Genomic DNA, 12,840 nt, shown 5'->3' with positions numbered 1-12,840 from the left:
CAAAGCAAGAACAGAAGAAATAAAATTAAATGAAAAAAAACCTTGATTTTTTTAAAGTTTTAAAGAAAAGTGGTTTTGTGTATCCCAAGACACGATTCGAGTATGTTCATGTATAGAGGACTTCAAATTCCGGAGCACATTGAAAAAAAAAAACAAATTCAGAACGGAATTGGACACATGTAAATTTACGGGTAAATATTTCTTTTGGGTCAATAGACGCATCGATTCTGGTGTACTGCTGAAAGTTGACAACTTCAATGAACTGTTAAGCATCCAATTAAGGTTGATGTTTGAGGTTGTTTTCCGAAAAAATATTATATATTTGTGCTTACTGGCAATTTAAATGGTGTTTTGATGAATGAAATTTGTCCAAAAACTTTAATACCGTCAGCTATGAAGACGTTTTTACAAGAAGTCAACAAAACCAAGCATCGAGGCTGCAGGTGGGATTGAAATGTTGGAGTGAGCTTCACAGTCGCCTGATGCAAACCCTATTGAAAATATTTAGGCAATGGTTAAGAAAACTCAAAGAAAACAAATATGGACACTCAAATAGTAGTCAAGGCTTTATCGATTGATTTGGATCCGATTGCTTGCACAACTTGCACAGAAATTAGCACAATATATGTCTCGACGATGTAAAGTCATTATAGCTAATATGGTGACTATACATTGTATTGAACATATTGCTATTCTAATTTTATTTAAGGCCCATACAATAGTTTCATCTATTATCAGGCTTGTAAAGTGAACAGTTGATTTGGCGTTTGCCAACACATTTGAGATAGTAATCTTAGTGATTAACACTGGCTGAGAGCTTAAACTTCCCAGGTAGTAGACTAGCTGCTCCCCGCCGGCAAATGTCTTCTTGTATTATCGGTGCTCATTAAATTAAATCTCGAGCATTGTCAAAAATAATAACTTAATATGAGATTTTCCAATAAGTGGGGATTAAAATATAATAGAACCAGCTGTGTGAGAGGTATTAATCAATTACAATTAGTACAATTTTATTTGTATTATTATTTAAAAGGTCCAAATATGCTACTATGTATGGAACACGACATAATACAGTTGTGAGTCGCAACTTCGCACTGTAGCACGGACCGAAAAGGCATAATGTTGCATAAATCTATATGAAATAGGGCAATGTTCTGGACACCGCACTTTTGCTTCCGATTTATTGGTAGATATACAACTGTGCTTTCAGAAATCATCTTGGTCTTATTATTTTCACCTACATTTTTGTCGTTTGCAGTTCTGATAAATAAACAGCAGATATGACAGACTTCGCTAAAAGAACGTGGCCAGCAAAATTAACTATTTGCCTTAGATCCTACTCATTCTTCTCATTTGGTAATAATAGCTCGCGCTTCTCTCCACCCCTCACTCTTTTTGAAGTTAAATATCCGTAAAAATACGTAATATACGCATACATATGCATATACTTATTTATACTATTGTAATAATTATTTAATCGCCTTTAAATTAAGTGGAAATGTGAGCAAACGCACACTCAAACATTCGCATGCACTATATATTTTTCTTTAGGTTAATATCTCATTTTCATACAAAATAGTAGTCATATTTAAAAAATATATATAAGAGTATTTGTTTTTCCGCGAGCATATACACTTTTCCGTTTTGTTCTATTTAAAGTTACACATTCAGCGGAGGAGGGTTACCTCATGCAATCAACTGGAAAGTCCAACAAAAGTCAAAAACCACAAACCTACATATATATGTATATGTGAATGTGTACATTCATATATGCGATAGTATGTTTGACCGACTCTACGCTGTCCAAATACGCGATCTGCACTAAAATTAATTGAATTGTTTAGCTAAATTCAGGAACAATTTCATGGCGGCGTGAATGAAAAATCTTTCTTCTTGTTAATGCGTGACTAATTGTGTTTTCCGTACAAAAAAATATATGTTTGCATACATACAATATATACAAATGTATAATTGTAAGTATGTGTATGTGAAGAAAATTATGACAACAGAAAAACCCGCAAATGTTTTTGTGTAATATTTGCTTTGCGATTTGCGTGAAATTTTTGTGTGTAAATTGCACGCATGTAAGCCGATTTTTGCTTGAGTGAAATTTTTATATACTTGCACTGTGTTTTTAAAAATCCGCACATTATTATTTCATGTAAACAAATTTTCCTTTTTTTTTGTTGATTTTTAAATATTCGGGGCATATTGCTTGACATGATTTTTATATGTGAAAGATGGGGGGCGCAAGGCAAAGAGCGGCACAAGGTAAATAAACAGTCAACACCACACTTTTGTCTACTTTTTATTCGTTTTACAATTAAAATATTTTCTGCAGCCTCCACCGCTCGAAATGTGTGCCTACATATGTACATACATTTATATATAGCATTGAGTTTCTTTCTTTAGGAAAGGCAATGCATTGCATTTTTGTACTTTTTTTAAATGCATTTTTTCTTTAACTTTTGGGGAACACAACAAAACTTTCGACCACCACTACGAAGAGCGCTTAGCTACATACTTATATAAATACATATGTATGTGTGTATGAATTTCCACTCGGTGATCCACATTCGTTGCCATTGCAATTGACCGCCATGGATCGCGTCCAGGTATACTCGTATGAACACACTTTTCCGCATTGCCTTTGTGAAGTCGTGAAAATTCAAGTAGATATTTGTTTTTATTTCAACATTCTCGCCATGGAAGTGTAAATACGCGTACATAAACGTAATGAAATTATGTATGCTTGTATGTACGGCATGTACAAAAACTTCTATTGATAGCTCAGGCCACGCATAAATTCGATAAGGCCAACACACATAAATACATATGCACATATATACGAATGTTTAAACAAATTAGAAAAACTATATAAAACATTCGAACGAGACGCGCATAAATGTTTGGCAGTAGCAGCACATTGATTTCAAACTCAAGTCGCGTGTAGCAAAAAATTCTCAAATTCGTTGAAAAGTACACGCGTCGGAATACCGATTTTGCTGGATCTGTTCTTTCGAATCATGGGCGTCATCGAAAGTCCATTGCATGTTTTGGCAGAAATTGCAAAATTAAAAATTGCTGATATTACAGCATTCTACGATAACGCCAGCCCACCATTAGTAGCACCACATTCTAACACGACGATCGCCTGCTCCAGATCGCACAACCGACGCGCGTTCATTCCGACGACAAAATAAACACTGTTCGTTCATTTGTGCCAACGAAAGCATTTTAGCATCTTAGCCACGTCAATAGCCAGAACTCAAATAGTAGCATCTGAGATTTTTTAGATTTTCATCTCTTCAGCTGCACGAGCATATTGGAAAATTTCAAATGAATACTCGTATGTGGAAAATTATGTTTTTCTGTAAAGTCTGTGTACGACGCGTGAGTGCACTGAGTCTCTTGCTTTTCGAAGAATTTCCAATATGAGCTCTTTGGCTGGGTTGGTTGCTCGCACGTGTAGTTTTCAAAAAACAAAAAAAATTTACTCAGATTAATGCCAAACGATATGTTATTATGACCCCCGCGGCATCCAATTCTATTACTCTTTGAATTTCTCTTTTTTGCATTAATTGCAATTATTCGTGCAACATCGTCTATTCACTTCACTCTATCGAAAGGCAGTGTGAACACTGCTCGCTGGCGCTTGTGACTCTTAAAATGAGTTGCGTACTTCCGGTCTGGTGTGCGCCTCCAAATCGAATGGCAATGTTTGCCGGCTAAATGAGCATTCTCGTCGCAGCATTTTTTTCCAGACCAGCACAATTTACGTGCTGGCCGATAGCCGTTGATGCATATTTCTATATCTTAAATAGTAATGAGTTTGAAAATACACAAAGACATATGCCAAGTAATAATACAGACTGGAAGCTGAAGGATTTTGGTGTACAGGAGTATGATGCGATTGTGCTGCTGTTGTTGTGTGAAAACAATACAAACACTACAAAATACTTTTCATTGTGATAGTTAAAACAAACTGCAATTCTAAGGGTAGGCCGGAAAGCCAGTTAACGGTAGTACGCACAGTGTGCTAAGTTAACATGAATAATGGTAATAACGGTATGAAAATGGCGGTTTTGTGTTATCTTGCGAGGATATCTGAGCAATACATATACGAGGGGTGCTAAAAAAGTAAGGTGACTTTTCAAATTTCGCGGCCAACGTACATTCGAAAATATGTACGAGGTGAGTTCACAATATAAGGTGAAATTTCAAATTTCGCGTGCCACGTATATTGGACCTCCGATTATTCTAATTTTTTATGTTAGTACACTCGTCTCGAAAACATTTCATGGTTTTTGTAATGTAGCATGTTTAGTTTGTTTGTGAGAGGCACAAATAAGGCAAGTGTTTTTCGTGTTTGGCGATTTTTTGCTATCGAAAAAATGGATCAAAGAAGTTGCATCAAATTTTGTGTAAAAAAATGGAATTAAGTACTCAAAAACACTTGGAATGCTGACAGTGGCATACAATGAGAGTACTATGAGTCAAAAAATGTTTACAAGTGGTTCAAGCTTCTCACAGGAGATCGGGAAGATGTGAATGACGACGCCCTCTCTGGACGCCCCACCACAACAACAACCAATGAAAATGTTGAAAAAATTAACAAAATTGTTATAGAATTCAGAATCATTGAATCACAATTAGGATGTCAGTATATAGGTTGGCTCATGCCACGCGTTATTTTCGGAAATTTAGTGCATGAAGCGTGTTCCAGCGACGTTCGTTCCAAAGTTGCTGATTTTGACCAAAAACAACGTCGCATGAGCATCGCTCAGGAATTGTTAAATGACGTCAACGAAGATCCAGATTTGTTTAAATGGATCATAACTGGTGACGAATTATGGGTATATGGTTATTATATCGAAACCAAAGCCCAATCGTCCCAATGGTAGAATCCAGGAAAGCCAAAACCAAAAAAAAAGCTACCTAAGTTCGATCAAATGACAAGGTTTTGCTAACTATTTTCTTTGATTACCATGGCATAGTGCATCAGGAGCTCCGAACACAAGGTCGTATGGTAAATAAGGAGTATCATCTATGCGCCGTTTACGTGAAGCAATACGAAAAAAAAACGCCCGGAATTGTGGAAAAAAATGTATGACTTTTGCATCATGATAATGCACCTAATCATTCAACTTTGCTTGTGATAGATTATTTGGCTAAAAGCAACACCTTTACCATGCCTCAGCCACCGTATTCACCAGATTTGGCCCCTGAAAGTGAAATTTCTAGGAGTAATTCTGCACAGGAAACTGGCATGTAAGACTCAAGAGAAGCTGGAAACTAACGTAAAGATAAATGGAGTGCTCAAAGTTGCTGAGCAGTGCCGGAAAACTTTTAGTAAAGCCTGGAGTCTGACACCAGCTTTGGTACTTTGGCGCACTTCTCTTTGATTAGATTGATTTTCACTTACTCGGCTGTAGTAAGATAGCGCAAGACTACAGTTAAAATCTTATCGATTGGACACAGTTAGTTCATGGAACGTTCCCTGGATTCAAAGATTCAGTGATTCACGCCATTCGGACCTCTCCATAGAGAAAACTTTTTATACAGCTTTTAGAATAGTGTAATATCGTATCACAAGTAGCCTTTAAGTGGAAATACAATATTTAGACTACAATTGCTTCTCGGAGGACTCCAAGACCGAAAACTTAGCTTGAGCTGGAAGGATGCACCCATTTACACATTGGATATTGTGCTGGTGGATTCCCAGTTAGAGATCTTCCAACATTCAGTCCTGTGAAGTGAGTAATTGAGGGAAGGCAACGCAGATATCGGATCAAACTATCCAGTGACGTCCACGCTACTCTAAATGTATTGAAAAATGCCAGTTAGAGAAGTTTGAAGATAATTTAACCTCGAAATTTTGTCCATTTGTCCCAGTTCTCTATCCAACCATATCTCATATATACACAGAGAATTCTTACGGCTTATGAGTTGGTTAGACAGATACCACTCACCACTGTTTGAAGTAGTTTTCCTAACCACGAAACAAATTGAAGTTCGTACGTTTATTCTTATAATAGCACTGATATAGAGTAGCTTTTCAATTTTATTTGGTTATTTGCGTGCCACTAATAACAGAGCGAATATTTGCAGCAGTGTTTTCGCTTGTTCATGAGAAATCTTAATATTACGGGCAATTAAGCCGCGGATAAAATGGCAAAGCATACAAATTTAGCTTTTCTATTCCTCATCTACAATTACAGAGAAGGATGTTAAAATTCGGTAAATAAATAATTTCATCACAATGACACTTAACTTGGAAAGAGAAAACAAACTCTCACATAAACTCTCTCTCAAACAATCCTCAGTTAGCACGACAACATGGGAACAAATCAAATGCAAAGTAAAGATATCAGCATAAATCAATGATGCGACTCAAACTTTGGCACTCAAGTTTAACATATGGATATGATAATAAAAGATCCACCACAGTTATGCACTAATTCTTCTAAAACCCTAACAATGCAGTAACAATGACACATCTCAGAAAACCAACTTCCAGACATCTTGCCAATCCTAAACGACGGAGATACTAAGAAACACCTTCCTCCAATTATATGGAAATCATTCTAATTACGGCATATTTAAATAAAGGGTATATAAGTGCTTTCAAATGAAAATTTAATGGAATAAGCATCTACTAAGTATTTACTTACATTTACTTTTACATTTATAATAAAAATAAGTCCTTAAAATGTCTTTAGGCAAGGCTTCCTCTAGAACTTTCGCATACTTCGCCGTTTGATCCGCAAATTGAGATTTCTATAATTTATACCACCTCTGAACGGCAGATGGCAAACGGGTTCTAAAAAACTGTGATGCATAATTCCAAATACCTTAGCATACCATTATTAAAATTAAAAAATATCGAGAATATGTTCACCATTCCCAGGGACGCACATTTAGGGTCTCTCTTCTGCATATTTGGCCGAGCTCTTTCTTCTATTTGTGGCGTGGATCCACATATGGAGTCACCTATAGTTTTAAGCCGATTCCAAACGGTAGATGTCTTTTTTTTGTTGAGGAGCTTTTTCCTGGCAGAATTATACTCGAAGGTTTGTCAGTGAATGCCGTGTGCCGACATCTATTAGGTGTCGAAAGGTGGTCCCGGACCTCTCACGGGCTCATTCACAAACATTCTCGATATATTTCGAAATCCGTGATGTATGCATTAGCTAAGGTTGGTTCACAGTTGAAACATTTTTGATGACATAAATTTCTGCACAATTGACTGACTGAGTGCAACGGACGATAACGGTATTTTCCTCGGTACGCACGATATCAATACATTTGATAAAAGTTATTTTCAAAATAAATATAAAGTTAAATTTGTGGTGGTTAAATTTTAAGAGCCGATGTTGAATGTGAACCACACCTAAACGTCAAGGTCACCGTTGGACCTCTTTCTTTGTGGTTATTTGAAAGAAAAGGTGTACGTTGATAGGCCAGCAACAATTCGAGAGCTTAAGGGTGAGATAATTCGGCACATTAATGACATAGAACCTCAATTATGCCTCAGCGTCATCGAAAATTTGGACCATCGGATAGAGGTGCGCCGCCGAGGCCGCATCGGCCATTTGGCCGATATTTTGTTCTATACGTAATTGAGCCATACCAATATTATCATACAATAATTATTAAATAATTATCATGATAATAATTTCGTAAAAAAATTGTATTTTACTAAAAATAAACACCGCCCTTTGAAACTTAACCACCCTTTATAAGAGCCCTACGCTTTCTTGTTCAAAATAGACGTTTCTAAAACGATATAGGAAATGGAAGCTAGGCAAAAATTTACGAAGTTATTCATTCTTCGTATGCGTTAAGTACATGGAACTTCCGGTACCTATATTCTATTCAGTTATTATGGAAAAAAACAACCAAACTAGGTGAACTCATATCAACGATGTTTATCAGTCGGCTCTGCTACGACTTTTTTCATATAATTCACTCAGATAGTAACTTATTAAGAACTTCTCCAATATTACATATGTACATACTTTCAGAAATATTATTTCTACACAAAGAATCACTAATTATACTACAGTAATATACACGTGACCAAGTATTGGATCTAACAACTTCTTATCCAAAAATCAGTAGCTTCATAATTTACAAAATTTGTCCCACTGTTAACTACAACTGCCAAATAGTAAAAACGTTAACAATATGCTGCCATCATTCATTCGTCCATCGCCTTGTGGTCCGAAAGGGGAAACGTAGTATCTGCTTGCATACATATCTACTTAACATATCAACGAGAAATTATGCGGCACCCATACAAATATGGGTAGCGATCCATGTAATTTCCGCTTATGATTATTACTTATTATCAACACTTTAACATATTCATGCATGCGTGCATAGTGTATCCTTCATTTTATATTTGCATCTTGTGTGCTCATCACAGAATATCAATACAGTAGGCAATAATGAATGCATAGCAACAAAAAAGGATAGACGCAGCGTTGCCCATATATTGCCAAATGTATGTATGTGCGCAAGTAACTGCGATTATATGTTTATAAGAACGTATGTGTTACTCCCGGATGACCGTCTGCGTTTACGACAAAATGTCAGGCATTGAAAAGGACTTGACGCGTGCCATGGCGCATCACTACTCGCACGCCGTATATCCACATGCCGCACAAGAGTCGCGAATAGCAAATGATTAAGATGCAGCTGTAGCCACGCAACATGGGATAACTTTCGTACTAAATAAGATGTTGTCCACAACAACAAACAATTTATAATAAATAAATAAAAAATATTCCAACTTTAATGTTAGCAATTCGAGGCGAGGAATCAAAAACATGTCACGCAAACAAATTTGATGTCAGAAGTGAAAGCCTTTTGCAAATCCATGTGTTTGTGCGGGTATATGCATATGCGTGTAAGTATATTTCTTGCTATTTGTGCGACAATATATGTATATAAAATACCATTGGTTTCCTATAGTAGTTTTTATATTCATACTTCACTTATATCGTGAAATAATTTTATACAAATAGAAGTAAAAGTGATTCGAAAGTAAATAAAATTTGATGGTCTTAAGCTACTTTAATTTGATAGATTTCAAGGACGCACTTGTAAAGGGTGGTACATCTAGCGTTCGGAATAAAAACTAAACATCATTAAACGGCAGAAATTTAGTTTGTGGTTTGAAATCTACAAATAGGTTGCCTTTTGCATGAACCCTGATCGGAAATATGGATTGAAGAACGTTTGGTTGAAGAAGAAAATTTTACCGAAATATCATTTTTTCAGGTGAGGTAAATTTTCATCTCTGTGGTTTTTCGGTAGACGTCAGAATTGCAAAATATTTTTTTCGATCATGACCTTATTGGTGCCGGTGTTGGCAGTGAGTTTTTTATTTCTGCTTTTTTTTCGCCCCCAAATTGAAGAGGATGACACAAATGATTTGGTTTTAATATGACAGCGGTACGTTTCACACGTGAAAGATGAAATCGAAGCTATCATAAGTACCGAGATGCGATTAAATTTACTGCACAACCACATAGTCTGGCAGAATAACACTGTGGAACAAATTCAGGTTAGCAAAAATTAGGTCCATTCTGAGAGTGGCGGGTGAAAATAGAGGCGAAATTAGAAGACCCGTATCGCGCCGTTTTTTAATGTTAGTTCGAATTTTTTTTTTAATCGGCTTTCCAAGTTCGAAATCGGAGCAAAATTGTTTATATGGTTTTTTGGCTATAACTCGTCGACTAATTGATATTTTTTCAATCTGTAAAAGCCAAATTATTGCTAGAGACCTGTGCAACAATTACAATTCTTGAAAAAATTGATTTCGAAAATTTTTGTGGTACTTATGAAACAATATACCGAAAATCGGCTCCGATTTCGAACTTCGAAGGCCGATTAAAAAAAAATCGAACTAACATAAAAAAACGGCGCGATACGGGTCTTCTAATTTCGCCTCTATTTTCACCCGCCACTCTCAGAATGGACCTAATTTTTGCTAACCTGAATTTGTTGCACAGTGCTATTTGACTTTTTTACATTCAGTTTCATGTTCGGAAAATGAATTTTTAGTAAAAATAAACAAAATAAACTATGAAAAGAAGCTATTTTTTTTGTTGCGGTTACACTGTGCAACATATTCAGGTTAGCAAAAATTAGGGCCATTCTGAGAGTGGCGGGGGAAAATAGAGGCGAAATTAGAAGACCCGTATCGCGCCGTTTTTTTATGTTAGTTCGAATTTACAGTGTAATTGTAGTAACTTTGGGCGATCGATCAAGAACAATAGACCACATCACAGATCGTGTTGGAGTGCTATAAGCCAACAGCGGAAATTGTATTACTGTAGTGGCAACCGGATCATAGTGGGTTCGCCCCTCGGTAGGTAATATCAAAGCTTCGAGTCTATTACTGCCATGAAAAATGTATTCTTTCGGAGCTGGCTTAAAACTGTAGCCCCACCATCGGCCAAGTACCCAATAAGGGTTGTGGGCGCCAATTACACTTTGTACATACTTTCATCTATGGTATAATAAACAAAATTATAATTTTAAATATTTGCCACGTATGAAACAAACAGATGCAGTATTCATACAAGCAAAGGAGCGCGCAAAAGTCAAAATAATTATTTCCATCCCCCGAAATATTTTTTTTTATTAAGCGAAGAAGTTATTCAAAAATATCCAATCCATTTTAAAATTCCAATTTTTAATTGTACAAAATTCTGTTTTAAAAAGAAATCTCCATTCAAATTTTAATTTCAATAGCTATTAAAATTCTATACTGTTTAATTCTTCTTGATAAAATGTGGGATTTCTTTTCATTATTCGTACAGTTCTCGGAATTTTTGGTACAGAAGCTTATATTAAGCAAAATTGTTAAATAATAAGTGATAATTTCAGAAACAATTCAAAACTCTACAAATCTTATTGTACACTAATTTTATCTTGAATCTTATATCATGCTTCTGTATTTTAAGGTATATGCACGTATCGATATTTAAAAACTGACACTCGTATCCGTCGCAATATCCATACATTTGAGCCGCGTGATTCCTATGTAAAATATTTAATAGTGTTTTGGCTTACAACAGTATTTTAACTTATAATAATGAAGGCAGGCGCACATATCACCCCTTTACTAGTTTACTCCTTGTCATAATAAAAAAAAATTTAATAAATAAGCGAATGCAAGCTTTTATGCTTTGTTAAAAATGTATGGCAATATCTATTAACAGCTTGTCATTAGATGAAAATATATGTATCTTTCCTTTCTTTCCTTTTAATTACGGAGGCGTATCAAATTGAAAACTTTGAAACCGAACTCGACATGTTGGTTTTTTGAGTTATGACACTATTGAAGTAAATGAGCGATATATACCACAATATCGATATGTTATAATTGAACTGCCCTTGTTTTCCCTTTTTTTAATTTCAATAAAACTACTTTTTCCTGGAAAACACAAACAACATTTTTTTACAGTACTTTAAAAAATACAGGATTATGGCCCAAATAAATTTGCGTACAGTATTTGAATAGCCAAAATAATAACTACATTATTTCGTATTTAACAGAATTTTACAGAATTACAAGATAATGACTCATGGGAAGTTAGGCTGCTAAGAATTTTTTAAAGATTTTCTCCACAATTTTTACCCAAAAGAATATTGTGATATCGAATTTAAGAATTTTCTTCTAAAACAAAAGGATGTTTTCATATTGTGAGAAATTTCTAAGTTCAGTCATTTCTGGATATATTGAACCACTCGATGTCTTGAACACAAAGTGTTTTAATGGAGTACTCTCAATAGTGAGCAATCGGAGACTTCTAAATAATGAGAAACAAAAAAAAACTCTCCAAATAATCAAGCATGAAAACGGGTATTCCCCAAAATATAATAGTAATTTGGCTGCTGTTATTTGGCGTAAGTATTATCGTTTAATTTGTTTTTTGCCGACTGCAAATTGTACGTATATTTAAAAGTTTCAGAAACCTAATAAATTGATAGTGTCATCATATATTTTAGGAAATTACTTTTCTCAAAGGAAAACTCTGAAATCATTGCACAGATCGGAAAACGCGTTAGTATTTCATCTTGGCAAAAATATTTGGTGTGGGTAAATCAACAATTTCGAAAATAAAAACGAGAACTTATTATATTTCACCAGACAATTTTGATATCCAAGAGGGGGGCTCTCTTGCAATTTTGTATATATACATGTGTATTTTGAGTAAAAAAAAACCAAAACAAGTTTGATATAGTAAATAGCCTGGTACTGTGAACAAGCCATGCAATATTTATTTAACTAATATAACTATATTATATTCCCCTTCTTCGCAATGAGTAAACTATGGGCCGAGTTCATTTCATAAAACTCAGGTGTGACAACTTGCAGTTAAAGCAGATGTAATTTCCTATCGGATGCAAAATTTGCAAAAAATTATAATATTCATTATTCAAATTCGAACAAAACACAAACAAAAACTGTTTAGAATATTAAATTTATGAGACCTCAAATATTAAACAACCATACCATACCATTCCATTCGCTTTCTTATCTACCTATGCATATACATATGTATGTTTGTATGTATATTATGTATGTAAATTTGATGGTCAATGAACGCATTATGCGGTGCAACATCAGCAAGACAATAACAAAACACAAGAAACATTGTTTCATTTTCCCACATTTTGCCCTTTCAACACGTACATACATATGTAAGTATGTGGTTGACTGGATGGCTGGACACTTTGCGGCCTTCATTCCAGCAGTCGGATGCTGACAATGAACTACACATCCCAAAAGCTTTTGTTAATGCGTAACTTAACCGCATT

At 35.2% G+C, this 12,840-nt stretch overlaps 1 protein-coding gene across 5 annotated transcripts in view; it reads right to left on the bottom strand.

Moving 5' to 3' along the window:
• The window catches only part of LOC128858236 (innexin shaking-B), a 251,368-nt gene that overhangs the window by 65,021 nt on the left and 173,507 nt on the right, over window positions 1–12,840 (bottom strand). Inside the window, exon 1 of one of the 5 annotated variants that reach the window (XM_054094330.1) lies at window positions 3,121–3,193. The exons of 2 other annotated variants lie outside the window; for them this stretch is intronic. The gene's annotated coding sequence lies outside the window, so the exon portion shown is untranslated. Of the gene's footprint in view, window positions 1–2,524; window positions 3,194–12,840 lie in introns of those variants that run through there. 2 more of the 5 variants (XM_054094329.1, XM_054094328.1) reach the window with 2 other exon arrangements.

The sequence above is a fragment of the Anastrepha ludens genome, chromosome 3, assembly GCF_028408465.1.
Source record: "Anastrepha ludens isolate Willacy chromosome 3, idAnaLude1.1, whole genome shotgun sequence".
NCBI classification, from domain to species: domain Eukaryota; kingdom Metazoa; phylum Arthropoda; class Insecta; order Diptera; family Tephritidae; genus Anastrepha; species Anastrepha ludens.
The sequence above is the reverse complement of the archived record's forward strand: the minus strand, read 5'-3'. Positions and strand labels throughout refer to the sequence as shown.